Source organism: Betta splendens, chromosome 6, assembly GCF_900634795.4.
Source record: "Betta splendens chromosome 6, fBetSpl5.4, whole genome shotgun sequence".
Taxonomy (NCBI): Eukaryota; Metazoa; Chordata; class Actinopteri; order Anabantiformes; family Osphronemidae; genus Betta; species Betta splendens.
In genome coordinates, this window is record NC_040886.2 from 18,237,161 (window position 1) to 18,256,445 (window position 19,285).

The window sequence follows — 19,285 nt, forward strand, 5'->3', positions numbered from 1 at the left end:
CCTCTTTTTAAGTTCCGCCTTTCTCTTGTCATTCTCAAAAGAGCAGCACAAACATGTTATTCATCTCTCACTGAAACTGGGTTAGAATATTAGTCTTCCACTGAACGAAGTCCGACCATCTCTGATAGTATGAGCTTCTAATCCTTGTTCCAGTGCCCAGAAGAGCATTGACACGATTGCTGTTGTTAAACTGGTTTCTTGAAACAGCAGTGATGAACAGACAGTATACTTCCAAAAAGCATGAAATACAGGACCACAGAGTGAATCCAGGTTCCTGGTTCAGTGGTGACACATTACAGCTTTGACATTTCCTGTGTCTGATTGGAGACTACCTTCAGCTTATAAAGTAGGTTTAATTTTTATAAATCCTTATGATTCAATAGGACGAAGCAGATGTAATGGTGCCGACTGAGAGTTCAGCACCACGGACAGCTCATGCCTTTACCGCACAGACAGACCCACTTCACAAAAGTCATCTTTTAAATGTTCAGTGATTTTCAGTGGTGACATTTTAATAGTAAATATATTCACCACTTGGGTTGGAGTTTTTCTGCATCTGTGGCTTTGGCATCATTACTGGAATATGAAGCTCTTTAAAACATAAAACTGTAAAATAGACTTTTTAATTATGCTTCGCTATCAGTGTGAAAAACAATACACTAATCCATCTGTTGCACTGAGCGCAAGTAATACAGATCCAGCTTTAATTCATTATGAGCAGCTTCAGACACGCACACACGTCTTTAATAAGTCATTTTAGCAGGAGGGCGGTTCACCTCTCTAACAGGCTTTGTCCACCCATAGGCAAACTATTAACATCCATTTTATCAGCGCTTTCATATTTCATTACCTAGTTCATCAAAATTTAATGCAGTCCTGATTCTACACGTTTGTGTTTTTAGTGGGAAGTCATGTCTGAATTGAAAGCTTTATAAGCCTCCCTGCGGACCCTTTTCCTGCAGCTCTAAAAGGAAATTACAGGCGTATTCTGTAGCCGTGAGGTTATTCATAACCTCCAAACATACACGCACAGCCGTCCAAAAGATCTTGGACGGACTGTGGCACACGAAAGGACATCATTAGTGGTGCAAAATGGTTTCACAGAGCCAAAAACCTGCTAAAAGCAGATGATGGGCCAAACGCCAGTGGCTCCGCTCTCTGCAGATGTGGCATTAAGGCGGCTGCGCCACACTGGAGTAATGGGCTGCTCTCAGATCGCTGTGAGCCACGCGATTATCCTGAGCTCGGACCGGACCTTCAGTGAGCCGAGCCGAGCCGAGCCGAGCACCACAGACACAGAGAAAGAAGAGGAGGAGGAGGAAAGGGCTCGGCAGGAAATGAAGGTGTGTAAATAACCGGCAGGAAGCAGGTTTATGGTCGCAGGGTTTCATGCTCTGCAAACAAAATGCATTGGCCATTAAATGATTGGAAGAAAATGTTTTCCACTGACCAAGGCCAGTATGAATTCCCATAAACATTAATGCCAGTTCATTCCTGCAGTGTGCTGCAGTTTGAGTGATTTTAAAAGGGTCACTAACGTGGCGATCAGTGTGAAAACCAAAATGGCAGCGATGCATCTGCAGCGTTGTCCCACTGCGTCCACATCTGGACGGCTGTGGCCTCTCCTGAGGTGGAGTCTTTGCTTAGTGTAAAGGCTCCAGGCTGCAGCCCGATGGCAGCGCCTATTACAGGATGTGATACGGAGTCTCCATTGCTTGTTATCACGTGCGGTGAGACTTGTTCATGAAGCAAGAACTAGTTGAAACTTGAACAAAAACACACTGAGTAGAACAGCAGCTTTGGCCGTTGTACATGTTTTAAGGTCACCACTGTCCTGAAGCAGAGCTGCGCTGGAACAGTCTGAAAGTTATGGAACTTATGGAATCTACAGCAGCTCATGAGTCTTCTTCCAGCATTTCATGTACGGTGTCTGCATCGTATGAAGGGCTGAATGTTGTCTGGACTCAAATAATCAATAGTTCACTCTGTCTGAAAAAGTAGACCATGAAGTCAGCTTCAATGAGCGTAAGTATTCTAAGTTTTAGAAATATTAGAATTCCAATAAAAGTCCAATAAAACAAGAACACAGCAAAAGCAGCTTCAAGTCCTTCAAACGCAGCGACCAGAGAAGTTACAGCTCACGTCCTTCTGCTTGGTGACTCTCAGCTCGCGACACCACGACGCTGTTCATGGAGCTGAAGAGCATAACAGCACGAGTCCGCGGCACTCGGACGGATCCGCAGGCTTCAGTCGAGGTTCCTGCGTCTCGTTAAGGCCTTTTTCCTTCGGCTCTTTGCTCCGGCTTTGATGACGTTCCCGCGTCGTCCGGAATTAGTTCCCTGCTGTTTCTGGCTCTGCGGCGTGTTTGCGTTATCGTCACATCAAGCCTTCAATCATAAATATCAGTTACGAGCTCTGTACACAATGAAGACGACAGGACACACAAATAAGAGTTCCCCGAGGGAGGAGGAGGGAAGGGCAGTTCAATGACCCGGCCTCCTGCAGGAAAAGCCAGCGCTCCATCACAGACAGCCCAAAACCTGACCTTACGGAGAACGCGTCACATCCTCCCATTAATGACCCGCGTGAACTCATAACGTGCTTGATTACGGCCTCAAGTTGTCTTTGCGGCCGCTGGTCGTGTTCACAGGGAAATTATAAACTCCATGAAAAGTGTGACAATCAGGATGATTGATGGTGTTTGTTTTAGCGGAGTGTCTCTTCGCGCCTCCTCGCGCCTCCTCGCGCCTCCTCGCGCTGCCTCGCGCCTCCTTGCGCTGCCGCCGTCCTTGGAGGGAAGCGTTGGCGCGATGGCTGTGGCGTACGCACGTTACGACTCGCGGTTCCCACAGCGCTCGCAGGCTGAACACGAGCGGTGCAGGAGGAGTAATAAAAAGACATTAAGGCCGGGACGGAGGCCTGGGACGCGCCGCGCCGTCGAGCAAGGCAGCATTGTGTTCGCTCTGCACACGAAGTGAGACGTGCACATTCCAACAGCTGTCATCAACCAGCACTTACTCCTCCTGCTCCGTGCTTGTTCTTCTGAAGGTAACTCCCAGCTGCACTTGATGAACAGGGTTTTACCCGGCACATCCTTTCATGCCACTGAGCGCCTCCTGCGCCTCCTGCTCCTCCTGTGCCTCCTCACTCCTCCTAATCCTCCTCACGCCTGCCGCGCCTCATCACGCCCCCTTGCGCATCCTACTCCTCTTCACACCTCATGCTCCTACTGTGCCTCCTCACTCCTCCTGACGCCTCCTGCTCCTCCTCACGCCTCCTGCTACTCCTGTGCCTCCTCACTCCTCCTGCTCCTCCTCACGCCTCCTGTACCTCCTGCGCCTCCTCACACCTCCTGCTCCTCCTCACGCCTCCTGTACCTCCTGCGCCTCCTCACACCTCCTGCTCCTCCTCACTCCACCTCATGCCTCCTCCGCTCCTGCTCGTCCTCCTCCTCACGCCTTCTGCTCCTCCTGCGCCTCCTGCTCCTCCTGCACCTCCTCCCGCCTTCAGCTCCTCCCGCTCCTTTTGCGCCTCCTGCTCCTCCTGGGCCTCCTCACACCTCCTGCTCCTCCTCACTCCACCTCATGCCTCCTCCGCTCCTGCTCGTCCTCCTCCTCACGCCTTCTGCTCCTCCTGCGCCTCCTGCTCCTCCTGCTCCTCCTCACGCCTTCTGCACCTCCTCACGCCTTCAGCTCCTCCCGCTCCTCCTGCGCCTTCTGCTCCTCCTGCTTCTCCTGCGCCTTCTGCTCCTCCTGCGCCTTCTGCTCCTCCTGCTCCTCCTGCGCCTCCTCACGCCTCATTGCCCTCTGGCAGTCCACAGCGTGACAACCGCTGCGCCTCTTCTCCTCATCCCCACTTCCACCTGTGGGGTGATTGAAACATGAGTGAGCTCTTGTCAGGGCCCCGGCCACCATGTAATTGAATTCTGCCTTGTTTCACAGAGTGCAGCAAAGCATAGCCCTGGATCCAGGGTAAATACATGCGGCACTTAGAGACGCGTCTGAGCTGCGACTCCGCGAACGGCAGAGTTATTGCCCGGTATCATTTAGTGACAATGTTACCGCTGAAGTAAAATACCCAGCTGCCGTCTGCTGCGTCGCAGCCAATCGATGAGCCTCGTATGGATTCACATAACGGAGTGGCCTTTTCCCCATTACTGCGTTTGACCGAACCAACAGGTGAACGTCAGTCACGACCATAAAGTGTTTTTGTTGCTAGCAGTAGATTACACACGTGGACAAAGCGCTTTGATTGTGTAATTGTTGGCTCAGAGTCTGAACGCCGGCTGTGTTGCTGTGTGTGTGTTTGTTTGAGGATGGGTCCACGGAGGCTCTGGACTCCAGTCGTTGGAGGACAAATGAGATTACATGAAGGCTGATCCCAGGCTTCTCCGGCAGCGCTCCACGGAGGCCGGCTCCACTCGGGCCTGTTTGCTGTGGGCTAATCTAGGGAGATGGATTCCCAGCGCAGGCCGTCCCAGTACAGTCGCCGTGTTTAATGGCTTTGACTCCCCAGGATATTGTTTCAATCTAGAGGTCATCACGGTCTCAGCTCACGCTGGGAAGCTCTCAACGCGCAGGGCGTCGCGTTTCTGTTAGCGCGGTCACGTTGTTGAGCACAGGCGGAGCTTAATGTCCTGCTGCATGTGTGGCTCCGCTGCTGGTTCTGTGTGTGGATGCGAAGCCGCGGACGCGCTGTAACCGCCGCATCAGACTCGTGATTGAACCAGACACATACAGTCTGAACTGCAGGGTTTTGCGTTCTCTTTCTTGTAGTTTGTCTCAGTGGGCGTCGCGTAAGACGTCGCGTCAGGGACCGAGCTTCGTTCAGGCTCCACCGCTCGTCTGTGCATCGTGACCACACGCAGATCTTGACATTGGCAGCAGATGCTTGTAATTTCTTTAATGTGTGACGGCTGCTGATTAACTGCTGTTTGCCTTATTCCAGGCACTTTCCGATGCGGCGTTAATCACAAAAGAACCTTGTTTTCCATAGGCTGATTAACGCCGTCGTCTCATCGCAGAAAATGAAACAGTTTGAGGGTTTATCGAGACGTGTAATCAGACACGTTGCAGCTGCTTGTGTCTATAGAAAAACTCTGGTCCTGGTAATGTTATGATTACACTGTGTGAAGTTAGAGTTCATGCTCATGTTAATGTGCCTCTATCCAAAAACAAAAGAGGCTCCTGTCAGACTGATAATAAAAGGGATCCGTGTACGGTTCTGTGCAAAATGCTGCAAACAAAGAATGCTTCCTAAAACTGGAAGTCTCAAATTTACCTTCATAAATGAACAAAATGCAGTGAATGAACAAAAGACAAATCTAAATCAGATCATTATTTGTTATCACCTTTTACCTTCAAACCAGCATCAATAGGTTCACTTGCACAAAGTCAGGGATGTAGTCAGGTGTGTGATCAACCAATTATATATGTAATTATCTAACAGGCGCTAATGATCATCAGGTTCATCTGTGGTTTGTTCTCCCAAGACTTTTGGAAAAAATGTACCAGCCGAGTTCTTTCAAAAACACCAAATATTGACTTTAATTCAGATTTGTCTTTTGTTCATTCACTGCATTTTGTTAATTTTTTCAAAATAAATGTTTAACGATTCCATTTTTGAAAGCATTTTTTGTTTAAAGCATTTTTTCACACCTGCCTAAAACCTTTGCACATTTCGGTATAAGCAACCACAGACGGTGGGACAGGAGGGAGTCATTTTGAACTTCCTCTAAGTCAAACTCTTAAAGTGTGGCTGAGTGAATCTGTCCAGTCTCTCTGTCAGTGCTGATGGACCCTCGCCTCCCACCGGGGGGAAACCTGCAGCCGATGACAGAATTCGACTGCTTCCTGCCACATTGTGGTTTCATGTCACCTCTGCGGCGACGGGCCTCATCGGGCCTCAGAAAAAGCCTCCTTCAGAGTCCACTCTAATTTATCGAAGGGATTTCTTGTGCTGCATATATTTTGTTCTTTGAGCAGCCAAGCGTTAAATTGCTTTCCATTGGGAGCAGCTCCTGTGCCGGGGTCGCCAAAGCTGTGGCTGCTTTCCAATGAGACGGTTTGGCAGCAGAGCCAGCGCTGTAATTATGGTCACCCTGCTCCGGAGCTGCTGCCACGCTGCCTGGTGAGTTTGGAAGCGTGATGGGAGCGCATGACGTCCCCTCATGAAGCAGCACAACACCAGGACGGCACATCTTAAAAAAGGACCCTCCCCGAGGAAGCAGGATACAGTAAGAATCAGGAAGCAGCGCCGGTGGCGGGTGACGGGCTCATAACGAGTTGGCGGCTTGGTCTCGTCGTGCCAGCAGCTGACGTCAGCCGCGTGGTTTGAGCTTTCAGTAAAGACTCTGAGCAGCACGGCGCCAAACGGAGCCTGTGGCGCTTCCACGTGGAGCCGGCACAGCGTGCGTCCATCTGCAGAGATGTGTCCAGGGCGGAGGGAAGATTAAAAAAAGCCTGCGAGGGACTCCTTCCAGTTCACAGTATTCACTTTGGCATCGAGGGGAGTAAACACCTCTGGGAAGAGTGTGGAGAAGGAACATTTAGACAGCTGCTCAGCAGAATTCATGAGTGCCGTGGTTGGTTGTGACGTGTGAACCGTGAAGCGCTGAACTCCTCCTAGAGATTCAGTGTCTGCATGTGCAGAACCAGCCTCACTCAAAGCCTCCGTGTTCGTCCCTTTGGCTTCGAGCCGTGTCACCGCTGACGTTCGGACCCATTCTGTGCTTGTGGAGCTCATTCTGCAGTGGTGACAAGCCTCTGGGCCCAGGAACAACTCCCCATCCGTTTCGTGCTGAGCAGTTTTACTTCTATTTCAGCCACTTTTAACTGGCTGGAAAGCGTTTTGTGCTGGCGGGCAGAGGAGGGCACAGTGCTGCACTCACTGCTCCTCTGGACTGACTGCTTAGCTCAAACACACACTAATTAGGCTGGAATACAACAATGCTAATTACACAGAGGAGATGGGTGTGCAGGTGACACAAGCAGCAGGACTGCTGCTTGTGTCACTGAACATTACAACCAAAGCACCAACGGCTACAAACCACAGTCCTGCTGCTCTTACTGCATCCAGACTACTGCACAGAAAGGTCTGTCTGAGGTCATCACAGCTCTGCACGACCTCACTGACTCAGGAACAGCCCTTAGTCCTTTACATGCAGGATCTCATTGCAGGATCACCATCTGGTACTTACCTACAGTAAGCTAGCTGGTGTTGAAAGTTAGGGGCTACAGCCCCTCAGACGCTCAGAGAGTCTACAAACCCTCTAATGGTGAAAATCCGTGCTGACAAAATAAAACTGAAGCTGTATCCTTAGAGCATGAATCGATTTGTGTTTCCAAGTGGAACTTCCTCCCTGATTGATTGATTCTTACTTGATAGTCTGGATGTGACGAGCTCCATGGGATGTCTTTAGATGCAAAATGTCTGTCGAGACGGTCTCCAGCAGCACGCCTTTAAGAACTTTAACTGGCATCATTCACCATGTTGCACAGACTGTCTCAGTGCGGCAGACGTGAGATATGTTATTTATCTCCTCCATATTTAATGAGGAGTCACCCCGGGAAGCAGATGGTGCATTAGCTGAAATATACCACAGCTGACTTCCGTGCTTCTGTGAGGAAATAGGAACGAGGCCTCGCTGTTCCACATAGTCGAAGGGTCAGAAGGTGTTTGATGTGCACAGACAACGCATTCGATCGCCAAACACGAGCTGATCCGCTTCGTAGCTCTGGACGGGTCCTCGTTGCACCAACTGAAGCATCATATATTGATGTGAGGAGAACAAAAATTACTGTAAGCTCTGACCCCCGGTTCGCAACGCCAGCATTAAACTTGCTGAGTGAGGACTTCACATTGAGCCGCGTTTTATTGTTACTCAGCAGAAGTAATTCCAGTGAGCACAGACATGTTTGGTCCGTTCGTGCTCCTGCATCGCCTCCTTCTCGGGCGCCGGCAGTGGCGGCTGGTCTGAGTTTGTTTACTGTGAAGTAAAAATGTGAACTAATAAAGGATCATTGACAGTTGCATGAAGGAATCACATCTATTCCTTGTAAATTTCATTTCCTGAAGTTCTTCAGTCTGTTTTTGTGTCAGCTGCTCACACAGCCGGGGTTCGTACCTGGCGCTGAATGGGGCCTGATGGCAGCCGTGTGAGAGCAGCTCCGCTCCCACGGCCTGTGGCTAATGACGGTACCTTCGGCACCTCGGTGTAAACACAAGCAGGTTTGTGGGGGGAGTTTGGGGGAGGAGGGTGATTTTTCATCTGATTTGATAAAGCACGATTCGGGAAGTGCGTGGCGAAAATAATCATGCTCTGCAGCATATCAAATCGGGGCCTGATGAGTAAAAGATAAACATCTCTGATCTGTGCGCCTGCGGTGCAATGCAACAATCCATCCGCAGGTCACAGACCGCGGGAAGAGGGGAAAGGAGTCTCCCAGGAGAGAAAGCAGAGGAAGACGTGGCCTGATAGGACAGAATAATCTGTGTTCTCCAGAAGAATAGATGTAGAAATTGAAGGTGACGAGATGCTACCTATTCCACCGAGAGACGTATTCTGTGTATATTCACAGGATATTCGTTCTGTGTCTCACTAAAAGTGAGCTGGGAGTAGAAGCTGAGGCTTAGTGTGGCTCAGACGTGCGGGTCTAGCTGCTCATCTCTGGACAGCAAAGGGATGACGCTACCATCTGTTTTTGACAGAGTGCAGGGAATCAGCACTTTGCTTCCTTTGAGCAGTACATCCTGAAAGCTTTCATGTGTGAGGAGGCAGAGGAGGACGGCTCTGAACAGCTATGGATCCTGTTTTGGCAAAACATCACGAGATTTATTTTAAAATGTTTTCGACATGATACGATTGGCACGTTATGGCAGGACTGACTGAGAGTCTGGTTGAGTGTGCCTCCATTTGCTCAGCCGAGTTCCCGCGTCGTCCTGAATGTGAGTTACAGTAAATGAAGCTTACGTTGCAGCCTCGGCGCTGAGCAATAGGCGAGCCAAGTTATCAGCTCGTCTCATTTCTGGGCTGACACTCAGGGTGAGCAATTCAGAGGTGAGGTGGGGAGCAGTGGATTAAAGATCATATCAAAGCCAGTATAGTGATTCACGAGGGATGGTGGAGATATGGAGCACAGCCCAAGTTTATCATACGGCACCACAGATAGCGGTGGGATAGCAATCAAGAAGATGGTGTCTGGCATAAAGTTGGCAACTGTTTGACTTTTATGTTCAAGGACACAAAATGGAGGCTTCGGCATTGGTTGATGACAAACCAAAGCATCAGCACCTCAGAGTTTCATTTCATCAAAAGGTATTAGGTTTATTTCAGACACGACTGAAAGGAGCACGTGGGGGCAATGAGCCGGAGCAGAGCAGCTTTTAGTGCAGGACTAGGAGGCTCAGCTCCCACTGATGTAGAGACAGGGTAAACATTCCTCGCTTGTGATGCCATCATGGAAGAGATCCCCTCCAAGTGTTGTGTTTTGGGAGGTGGGGAAATTTGTTCTCCGTGACTGGCGGTACATCCAAGAATCGCTTAGCAAAGAGAAGATTAAGTGCACACATTAATCCAGGAGTCAGAGCAATCTTGTAATCCACTCAGTATGCTAATTGCCTGTTCTTTCTCCAGCAAAGGGGTTTACAGGCCATTAAATGGCACTGAGCAGTTGACAAAGGATCGCCAGCACGGTCCTGCACCCACTCGGCCTCTCAGGCGGCTGCACACCCACACAACGAGCTTTGAGGAGCGTGTGCCGCTCTTTATTTTGCAGTATTAGCGTCGAGGTAGCGAGCGTGCATGTTTTGGCTGCTGAATGAACTTCCTGACTCTGTCAGGGTTTGTTGGACATCGTCCCACAGCTCACAGACGTGTCCTTGTGTCTGACAGTGGTAAATAATGAAAGCGAGTGGAGTGCTTTTGTCTCCGGCGCTGCGCTGCGCGGCGCGGCGCTAACCCTCCTGCTCCGTCTCCACACACAAGAGGATCGCACCGAGGTGGAGTGCAGTTCTTGGCGCACCGCTGCCTGTGCACTTCCCCCAGTGGCCTTGGCAGCTGCAGGATGATGGATGTTGTTTCAGATCGGGCTTCTCGCAACAGCGATAAAGAAGCCTTGTCAAAACATGCTCGCAAGCAATGTAAGCAGATAAAGATAGTTGCAGATAATTAGACGCTTTGATTTGTGCTATCAACTGCCAAAGAGCCGGCCTGTGACGGATGACTCAAGCCGGCACGACGCCTGGCTGCGAACGTGGCCGATAATGACCAGAGTGTGTTTTTCAGATGCGCCTAATGAGCATGGCCATTAGACTGAAATGACATCTTAAAAACCTGGGGGGTACAGGCAAATTCACGCGGGTGACGCCCACCCAGAACCCGGCCCGTCACTCACATCCGTCTCCAGCTCCGGACAGCATTCGAGTATATACATTAGGTTTCTTTTTTGCTGCTAGGTCGATGAGCAAGGCACCGGCTCACACCACAGCCTGTGTTGACCACCACCACATCTAAATAACAAACTCAGATCAGCCAATGAATTGGAGACGATAGGAGAAGCCACCAGATGGATCTGTTTAAACTGTAGAATCAGACATGTGCCACCAAATCCCAAGACTCTGCAGCCGTATGTCGCAGCTAATCACAGCACACCATTGATTAGCCACTCATCCCCTGCTGAAGGTGCACACACAAAGTGTTTGGTTTGATGCCGAACATAGTTAACAACCTTAAAACTAGTGTCAACCTGCGCTTATTCCATACGTTAGGTTTCTGCATCGATGCTAAGCTAACGTCTCTTCATACTCAGTGTGTGAGTGTGTGTCTGGTTGTTGCTCTACTGCTTCCTGAAGGTGCTGACCTTGAAGTATTCTCTTGGTATCTCTACAAGTATTCTGAGGTGATAGCTCTTTATTGTTTGGAAAATGAAGGGGGGCAGGTAACATGGTGCAGATGAGATGTTAAAGGATGACTGTATGTGGGCGGTTGTCTCTCAGCTTGAGAATTTTCCTGGAAGCTATCAAGGTTCCACTAGAGATGAGTTTACTTCCAACCAACATCACTTTCTACTGAAATCTGCAAACAGGCCCGAACCCTGACTTTCCCGTTCTAATATTTTTATCCACTACGCTACTACAGGATCTGGTAACACACCAACAGACAAACCGAATCATGAGACGTTTGAGATGAGAATTGTTCTGTTATATTAGGAATTTGTGGCAAATGTTAAAATAATTGTCATGAATTGAGTCATCAAGCACAATTAATAAAACACATAATTAATGAACACATTAACAAATAAAGTGAGATGTCACATCCTTTACCCTTAGACCCTTTATGCTTTAGACCATTTGCAGTAGAGATGTTAAGTGAAGCGCTTTCTGAGCACATTTGAGGTTCTGAGCTAAAACTGAGTTTGGCAATTTAGCCCATTGGCTCCAAATCCAAATGGCAGAAGGAGGTAGTTACCAACATCAATGTCCAGACATTCTGTAACGTGATGTTGGTAAACTGGACGGTCTGATCAAGTTGAAGTTCAGAGGACACGGAAGGGAAACAAACGCACCTTTTTGTTCCAAGAATTCATCGAATAATGCTTTGGATTAGTAATGCTGGTTAAAAGCATTTGTTTCTTGGATTATGAAAAGTCAGCTGACTCGTTTACTGCCCCCAAAGCTCCATTTTAAACGGGGCCACAGAAGCAAACAGAGCGAGACGCACCTCGGAAAAGGAGGCCATGGACACACTCTCCTCCTCTGATCCCTCCATTCTACATCTCAGAGGCAAGTGGCATATAAGAGGATCCATCTTTGTGAAGGGTTTTGAGCCCCCAAAATTACAAACAAACTAAAGGCAGGGGATCGATAGAGTGTGTCTCACAGAATGATGAACTGGCACTTCAGACCAGGAAAATCAATGCTGCGCTGCCTTTCTCTCCCCTCCTCGTCTCCTGCTCTTTCCCCGGGTCCTAAAGTCTCTTCGTGGGCCTTGTGCTGCAGCCTTTAACTGTGTGTATTCATGTGTGTGTCGCTCGAAGCCGGCTCTCCGAGATTTAATGGCCCTTTGTTTCTTATTCCTTTTTAGCCTGGAAGACCTCTGCCACTTTGATGTGTGAGCACACCCACCAATAATGGCCTGTAGGATACATAGTGGAAGTAAGTGCTTCTGCTTGGAATTTACCACCGCGGCCGTTCTCCTCCCTCCACTGCCCGTGGACCCCGGCTCATGCGATGTGGATGTATTGATCAGTACAACGTGGCAATCTTTAAATCATAACATAGCACTTAACACGAAGTCGCCCGAATGAAACCATCCATTTATCGCACGTGGACTCGCAGGGTGGGTTTTATAGCCCTATGTGCAGTGGAGTCGGAGGAGAGGACACGTGAAACACAAAGACATCCTTTAAGTGTCTCAAAAGTAGGATTAATTATTTCCTTTAGGGAAGAATTGGATTCCAGCAGCTCAGAACTGTTAGAGAGTGACGATCCTCAAGGATCACGTTCACAACAGAAGGAAGCGTTTTCCGCCTCGGTGTCGCTCGTATTGCCTCAAAAGTGCTTTTGTAATAAGTAACTGAGACGTTGTGTTCAAAGTGAAAACAGATCACTTGAAGCTCTTCTTTCTTCTTTGTAGCTGCAAAATAGGCAGCTGGAAATGATCCGAGTTTGAAAAGGTGCAGGATTTCCTTTGTGGCTCCTTCTCCCTGTAGAGGAGGAGTCATCCGATTACTGGAGAGCGATTATCTCAGCGGTTGGGGTTGAATTGACAGTCAAACGTGGTGGTTTCCTGTGTGGCAGGATGGCAGGCCTCGTCTAACAGGAGAACTGAGCTTCCTTATCTCCAAAGTCACAGTAACTGTTTACACCTGTGCAGTCAAAGGCTTTGAACTACGTCCACGGGGTCCAGAAAACTGCTTGAGAAGCTTGACGCTCACAGTTATGATGTCATGACTGTTCAGGCAGCGGATGAATCCGATGAATTCAGATTATCTTTTGCTACTAAGCCAATATGTTTTCACGTTAGCAGACAGCTCTTAGCTGGCGCCTCGTTGGTGTAATTGGCGTGAACAGGTACGTGGTGCGTTTGAGGGACGCCTCTCCTGGGCGTTGGCGTCATGTGTGAGATGGATGAGCTCCTTCGACAGCTCCTGTTGGTGCTGGAAGGCAGCGCTGTCAGACATGGAGAGCTGCTCTTGACAGCCCATGCCTCGTGAAGTATAGAGAGGAGATGCAGCCTGAGACAGGAGCCTGTCTGTCTGGGTTTCTGTCTGCCCGCCTGCCCGTCTGTCTGTCTGTCTGTCATCTCTGTCTTTGTCTCTGGGGTTCAGTACAGTTTGCTGTAGAAAGCTGCTGAGCGTCAGTAGTGAAATATTCATGGTACACGCGGTGAGTTTGACGAGCTGCTCTGACACCTCCATAGTCTCCAGCCTCATTTTCATTTCCTCTCTGGCTCCAGCACATTACCTCACGGCTTCCTGGGTCTGCTGCCGAGCGCTGTGACACGTCGTGATGAAAAGACAACGCAGCCCTTCCCATTTTCATTGCTAATAAAACGGGGATATTAAAAAAACAGAGAGAGAACTCTTAAAAAGCGCAGGCGCTCATTTTAGCTCTTATCACCTTTCTGCCGAAGGCTCCGCTGCTGAAACTGCTGCTTTACAATGCGCTCTGTGAGCTTTCTCTCCCCTCCGTCGTAATGGCAAAGCTTTCAATCTGAATTTGAAATGAATGGAAATTTCAACCTTGGTGCTGTACAGTACGTGACTTATTAGGTTCTTTGGAGAACTTAATGCAGCCAGCGTGGTTTTCAGGGAGTCAGCTCATTATACAGTAAGTCTGTGAAGAACCTGATGCCTTCAGGTTGGCACACAAGCAGCTGGAGACCTCTGTGTTTGACATTCAGCTGATGTTCCTACCGTCTTTACGTCTCTTTTACTTTTATGGTGGTTTAATGACTAACCTTGACCATGTCAAGCCATCCGCCTCAAAGCCAGAAAACCTTCCCTGACAAGCCTGTGTGAATCCGAGCCTCCAGCCACGACACAGCATTGATCAGCTCCCTGCTCTGTGCATAATTCTCAGCCTCATCCTGCGGCAGAGTTGTTGGCCTCAGGAGGAAAAGTAAACAGCAGCGGGAAGAAGTTGCAAATTATCCTTTCATTATATTTTGCTGCCTCCTGCCTTATAAGTCATCATCAAGGAGCTGTATCAATATGGAGTTAGGAGTCTCCCCGAAGCAAGGTCCCAGCTAATTAAATGTGAAATCACTTTGTAGTGTAGCGTTGGAGGAGGGCTCGGTGGTCTAGGTGCTGGTGTGGAGTTTTATTTAACAAAGCGAGCTAATTGGGTCAGAGCTCTTTATCCTCATGAAGCTGACATCCAGGCAGAGCGCTTGTGGCTTTTCTGCTCTCAGACAGACTTTCAGCTGGTTGTGAGCGAGCGAGAGGGCGGAAGGGGAGGTTAGAGCGAAGACGGAGCGAAGCCTCTGTTGTCAAGGCTACAGCAAACAGGTATTTTATATTGTCTTCGGGTTTGAAGTCAGCGCTGCAGCACAATGAGGGCGGTAATGGGATTCACAAGACGGTGAATTCTAATAGAGGAGCCGCTACAGAAATGTACAAGTCCATGAACTGCTCCCATCTATCATCTCGAGAGGAGGGATTGTCGAGCAGATCCTGGCTGCTTCACTGGTGCTGAGGGTGAATGTGATCCTTCGGCTGCCGAGTCCAAGTGTCATCACTGAGACAAAGCTGAGTGACGGGAGGTAACGTACGCTTTAAAAGTTACCTCACGTTAGATAATGAAACATTTAAGGTAATTAAATTAGACAATAGGCTGTGAATTAGCAGATGAGTGGAGAAAAACCTTCAAGATGCAAAATCTGCATTTGAATCTTTGATAGCTCTTTTTTTGAATGGTGAAATATTTGATTAACTAAATTTGACTGAACTAAAAGTATTAAACTGTAAACTGTTAATGCTTAATATGTACTTGTGTCAGTGTTTGCTCAGAGGAAATCAGGCTCAAACCTAATTATCATAGATTTTGGTAGCGTGCAGCTAAAAAAATTAACAAATGATGATGGTCTGCAATAATGAAACATTAAAAGCTTAGAAAAGTAGAATTTATAACTCAACTGTTTTTAGTGTTGTATGTGTGTTGTATTTTTATTTACTAACTAAATTCCAAAGAAATGAATCAACTTACTGTGATATGGGTAAAAATACAACTTATATAAGTCATTGAGATGATGCATCACATGAGCAAACACAAAACGTAGCGACGGAGAGAACAAACGCTTCATTAAGGCTTCAGAGAAGACAAGTAAACAGGGCGGCCTCACCAAGGTTGTCTCATCCCTCTGCTCCTCTTCACTTTGAATTTAAAGTCAGCCGAGTCTGTGCATGTGCGCTTTGTCTGGAAGCTGCAGCCCTGAGGTGATGACCTCGCGCTGCAGCCGTCCTCCGTGTTACTCACATTTGTGTCGGTCCCTGGGGCTGTTGGTCTAAAGAGCCCAGGCCGAGGAGGCAGACGGGCCGGGCGCAGTATGGCGGGGTCAGCTCTGCCCTGGAGGAGTCCTCACAGCGACCTGATTCCTTTCACTTGCTCCCCTGTTCCCCTGATCTTCCGCTCATATTCACCTGATCCTCTGTCACAGCCATTTTCATGTTTTTCAACAACAGTGAAACTAGAACAAGATTTCAGGCTTCAGCAACTTAATTGGGATCTCATTGACATTGCAGTCATAGCAGTCGCTCCCCCCACAGACTTTAGTTCGCTGTTTAATCTGGCACATAATTGCTTTCATTATTAGAAATGATGCACGACGTCTGTCTGAGATCGGATTGTGACTGTTTTGGTGAATCCTCATAAAGAATACGTATAAAAGGAGAATCTCTCATCCATACGTGTCACATTCTTCCCACAGAGATCTGAGTTAATGCTTGTGATGGGTCCCCGAGTCACGTTCAGCCCCATCTTTTCATTCCAGCATCTGGATTTAATTGGTGCGGTGCTGTAAGGCCACAGCTGCTCTGCCTGTTAGGACAATAAATTATCCCAATTAGGAGTCAAACAAAATGGGCTGTCTCACACTGCAGCCCAGAACCGGGCCTGGAGCTCGGACTGCAGCGAAATGAGGCTTCCCACTGACACGGATCCGTAGCGAAACACCTGCCCCATCGTCTCTCTGATCAAACCCAGTTCCAGTTGAGCAGACGTGTAGAGCGGGGGGGGGCTGGGGTGTTGCTTTCACGGCCCACAGCCCTAAGAACAGCGGCCACGTTCTGCAGACGATAGGTGACCATACGGCGCCACCGGCCTCAAAATCAATGCAAGGTATGTAGCGTAATTGCTGGGCGGGTGATTAATTGGTGTTTGGATGATGAGTTGTGGATACATCCAGGTTTGCTGGCAGCCGGCTGCCACATCGATGGCACCGTTAATGAAGGCAATAATGAGGGAAGGTTTAGGAGGATGTGGAATGGGAGGAACAATAGGAACATCTGTGCCTCTCTACAGTTAGATTATAATTGAGACCATATTTCATTTTCCTCGGTGAAAGCTGGCCTTGTTGTCTACTCCCCTCAAAGAGGAGACGTATTTATTTGTGGCTGTAGTACAGTGGGCAGGTTGAGCCACCGTTGAGAGGAATGCAGGGTGACTGGCTGCATCTTGATCGGCAGTCCTTCCACGTCATCCCCTTGTCTCAGCGCTTGCTGTGAAGACGCCATTAAGGCAGCCGGGGTTTGACAAGAAAAATGAAGTGTGCTACTTCCCGTGGCCTCGAGTGTCTTCCTGAATAATGAGCGCATTGCCCGGACCCCCCTGGTCCCTCCCACTCCCTGTCATCGGTTCTGCTCTTCCCCTTGAAGTTCCAGGCTGTTGAGAGGCTGAAGGGGTCTTAGGGTTGGCGCTCGTCTCTGGGATAAAAAGGAAGTGGTCATGCAAGACCTGTCAAAGTAAATTTAGTGCAACTCAAACGAACAAAGAGGATTAGACAAACGAAGTGGGTTTTGTTGATGAAATCCTTGTCCCGTGTCACAGTATTACAGAAATGCGGAGCTGGGCCACAGCGATCGTCACAAGATGGTGCAAGCAGCTGCAACTGCATGAGCCAAATGAAGCCGCCGCCGTTTCCCGTGTCCCTTATTTCTTGCTTATTTGAACAAGTCCAACGGCTCAACGGCACCAGTGGATCACGGCCAAGCGCCGCCTCACACAGCACATTCACTGAGAGGAAAGCGAGGCTCCAGTGCCATTTATTCTCCCAGCCTGATTTCTCCCAATTACCCGCGTGCGAGCAAACAGTCTGACACGACTGACCTCCTCTTGGAGAGCTGCGGTCATGACTGGAAGGCTCTCCCTGCTTATTATGACAGAAGTGTTATGGTAATGGAAAGAAAGTCTGCACCGTGGTGATAGCACAGCAGGAATGGATAGTCTATTATGCACCACTGGGTGTTGGTAGTAATGGTAAGAGAGAGGGCGTCCTCTCTGTTATGGTGATGATGCTTTTTCAATGGGTAGTGCCTATTATACATCAGCCCATGATAATGGTGGGAGTGAGCATCCTCTGGGTTACGATGCTAAGGAAATGGCTGAAAAGGTCTGTGCAGAGTATAGAGAGCTGTTTTTTATGGTGATTGATTGGATGGAGGCTTTTTCTCTGTGTGTTGTAATAATGGAGGGCCAGCCCATGTGCTCAGCGAGCGTGAACATCCAGGGAAGCGACAATGAGGAGTGTGTGTAGGACAAACAGGAACAGAGGCTTGGTTAGCTGCCGGCTCGTGGCTTCACTGCGCCTGTGATGTATGTTTATGGCCCATCATCTCCAGCCAATTACCGGGCCCCGCCGCGCCCTCCCGTCACAGCTGTCAGTGTCGCTCGCCGCCAGCTGCGGGGCCGCTTAGCGTTGCGGGGCCGTTCAGAGCTGCGGGGCCGCTTAGCGTTGGGGGCCGTTTAGCGTTGGGGGCCGTTTAGCGTTGGGGGCCGTTTAGCGTTGGGGGCCGTTCAGAGCTGCGGGACTGTTACAGTAAGTGTTGCGGGGCCGTTCAGCTTGGGGGCCGTTCAGCGTTGGGGGCCGTTCAGCTTGGGGGCCGTTCAGCGTTGGGGCCGTTCAGAGCTGCGGGACTGTTACAGTAAGTGTTGCGGGGCCGTTCAGCGTTGGGGGCCGTTCAGCGTTGGGGGCCGTTCAGCTTGGGGCCGTTCAGCGTTGGGGCCGTTCAGAGCTGCGGGACTGTTACAGTAAGTGTTGCGGGGCCGTTCAGCTTGGGGGCCGGTCAGCGTTGGGGGACTGTTACAGTAAGTGTTGTGGGGCCGTTCAGCGTTGGGGGCCGTTCAGCGTTGGGGGCCGTTCAGCGTTGGGGGCCGTTCAGCGTTGGGGGCCGTTTAGCTTGGGGCCGTTCAGCGTTGGGGGCCGTTCAGCTTGGGGGCCATTCAGAGCTGCGGGGACGTGTAGCGTTGGGGGCGTGAGGACTCGCCGGGTGTACGGCCGCCGTGGGAACTGGAGGCCTGTTTAGTGGGTGCGACACAGGTTAACGCAGCGCGTGTGAAACTGCAGCTCAGGATTCCAGGATCAGTGTGTGGATCGATGCCTATAGTCCTCGCACGTTCACCCTCTGACTGCTGTGACGCTGTCCTTTCCAGATTCAACCGAGGCCGGCGTGTTCCTGTGTCCCATCCTGGTCTGTCTGAGCTTCTCCAACAACGGCGTCTGACTTCCAGCAGGTAAACTCTTTACTGCCGCAGCGACGCTGTGGTCTTAAGCCTCGTGTGACTTTCTCTGAGACAATACTTAAACTTTACATTGGGATGATTTCTCTGTGAAAATGAGACAGCAGCTACTCAAGGGCTTAAATATATATATAATATTTTTCTGTTCTCTGGCTCCATATTCACACACTGTGACAGATTGAAACTGCAAAGCTGTGTTTGTGTTGGCTAGACGGAGGAACGCTCCCGCCCAGAGGGTTTATCAGGGAGAGAAAATATTGACCGCCAACAGTTGCACTTTGGTGGCATTATTGCTTTTCACACTTGTGTGATACAGACAGCAGTCGCCAAGCTCAACAGTCGTAAACCTGCAGCCGTATTGACAGCCACACTGCTTCCCCCTCATGGTGTTTCCTTTTTGCTTCTCCAAAGAGTTTTCTCCTGACAAATTATATAAAAGACGTGAGAAGGAAAGTCTTGTTTAGGAAGTGAAGCGCTGACAAAGCAGGATGTGTGAGACTCCATCGCCGTCTCACAGTGACGTCGCTGCAGTGGTTGGGCTCATCCTGTA

The 19,285-nt window shown here is 49.4% G+C and overlaps 1 protein-coding gene across 4 annotated transcripts in view; it reads left to right on the forward strand.

Moving 5' to 3' along the window:
- mgat4c (mgat4 family member C) overlaps nt 1-19,285 on the forward strand; it is a 61,338-nt gene that overhangs the window by 11,798 nt on the left and 30,255 nt on the right. For 2 of the 4 annotated variants that reach the window (XM_029153156.3, XM_029153157.3), the window contains 2 exons: nt 12,083-12,153; nt 18,649-18,729. The gene's annotated coding sequence lies outside the window, so the exon portion shown is untranslated. The remainder of the gene's footprint in view (nt 1-12,082; nt 12,154-18,648; nt 18,730-19,285) is intronic. The other 2 variants (XM_029153158.3, XM_029153159.3) reach the window with 1 other exon arrangement.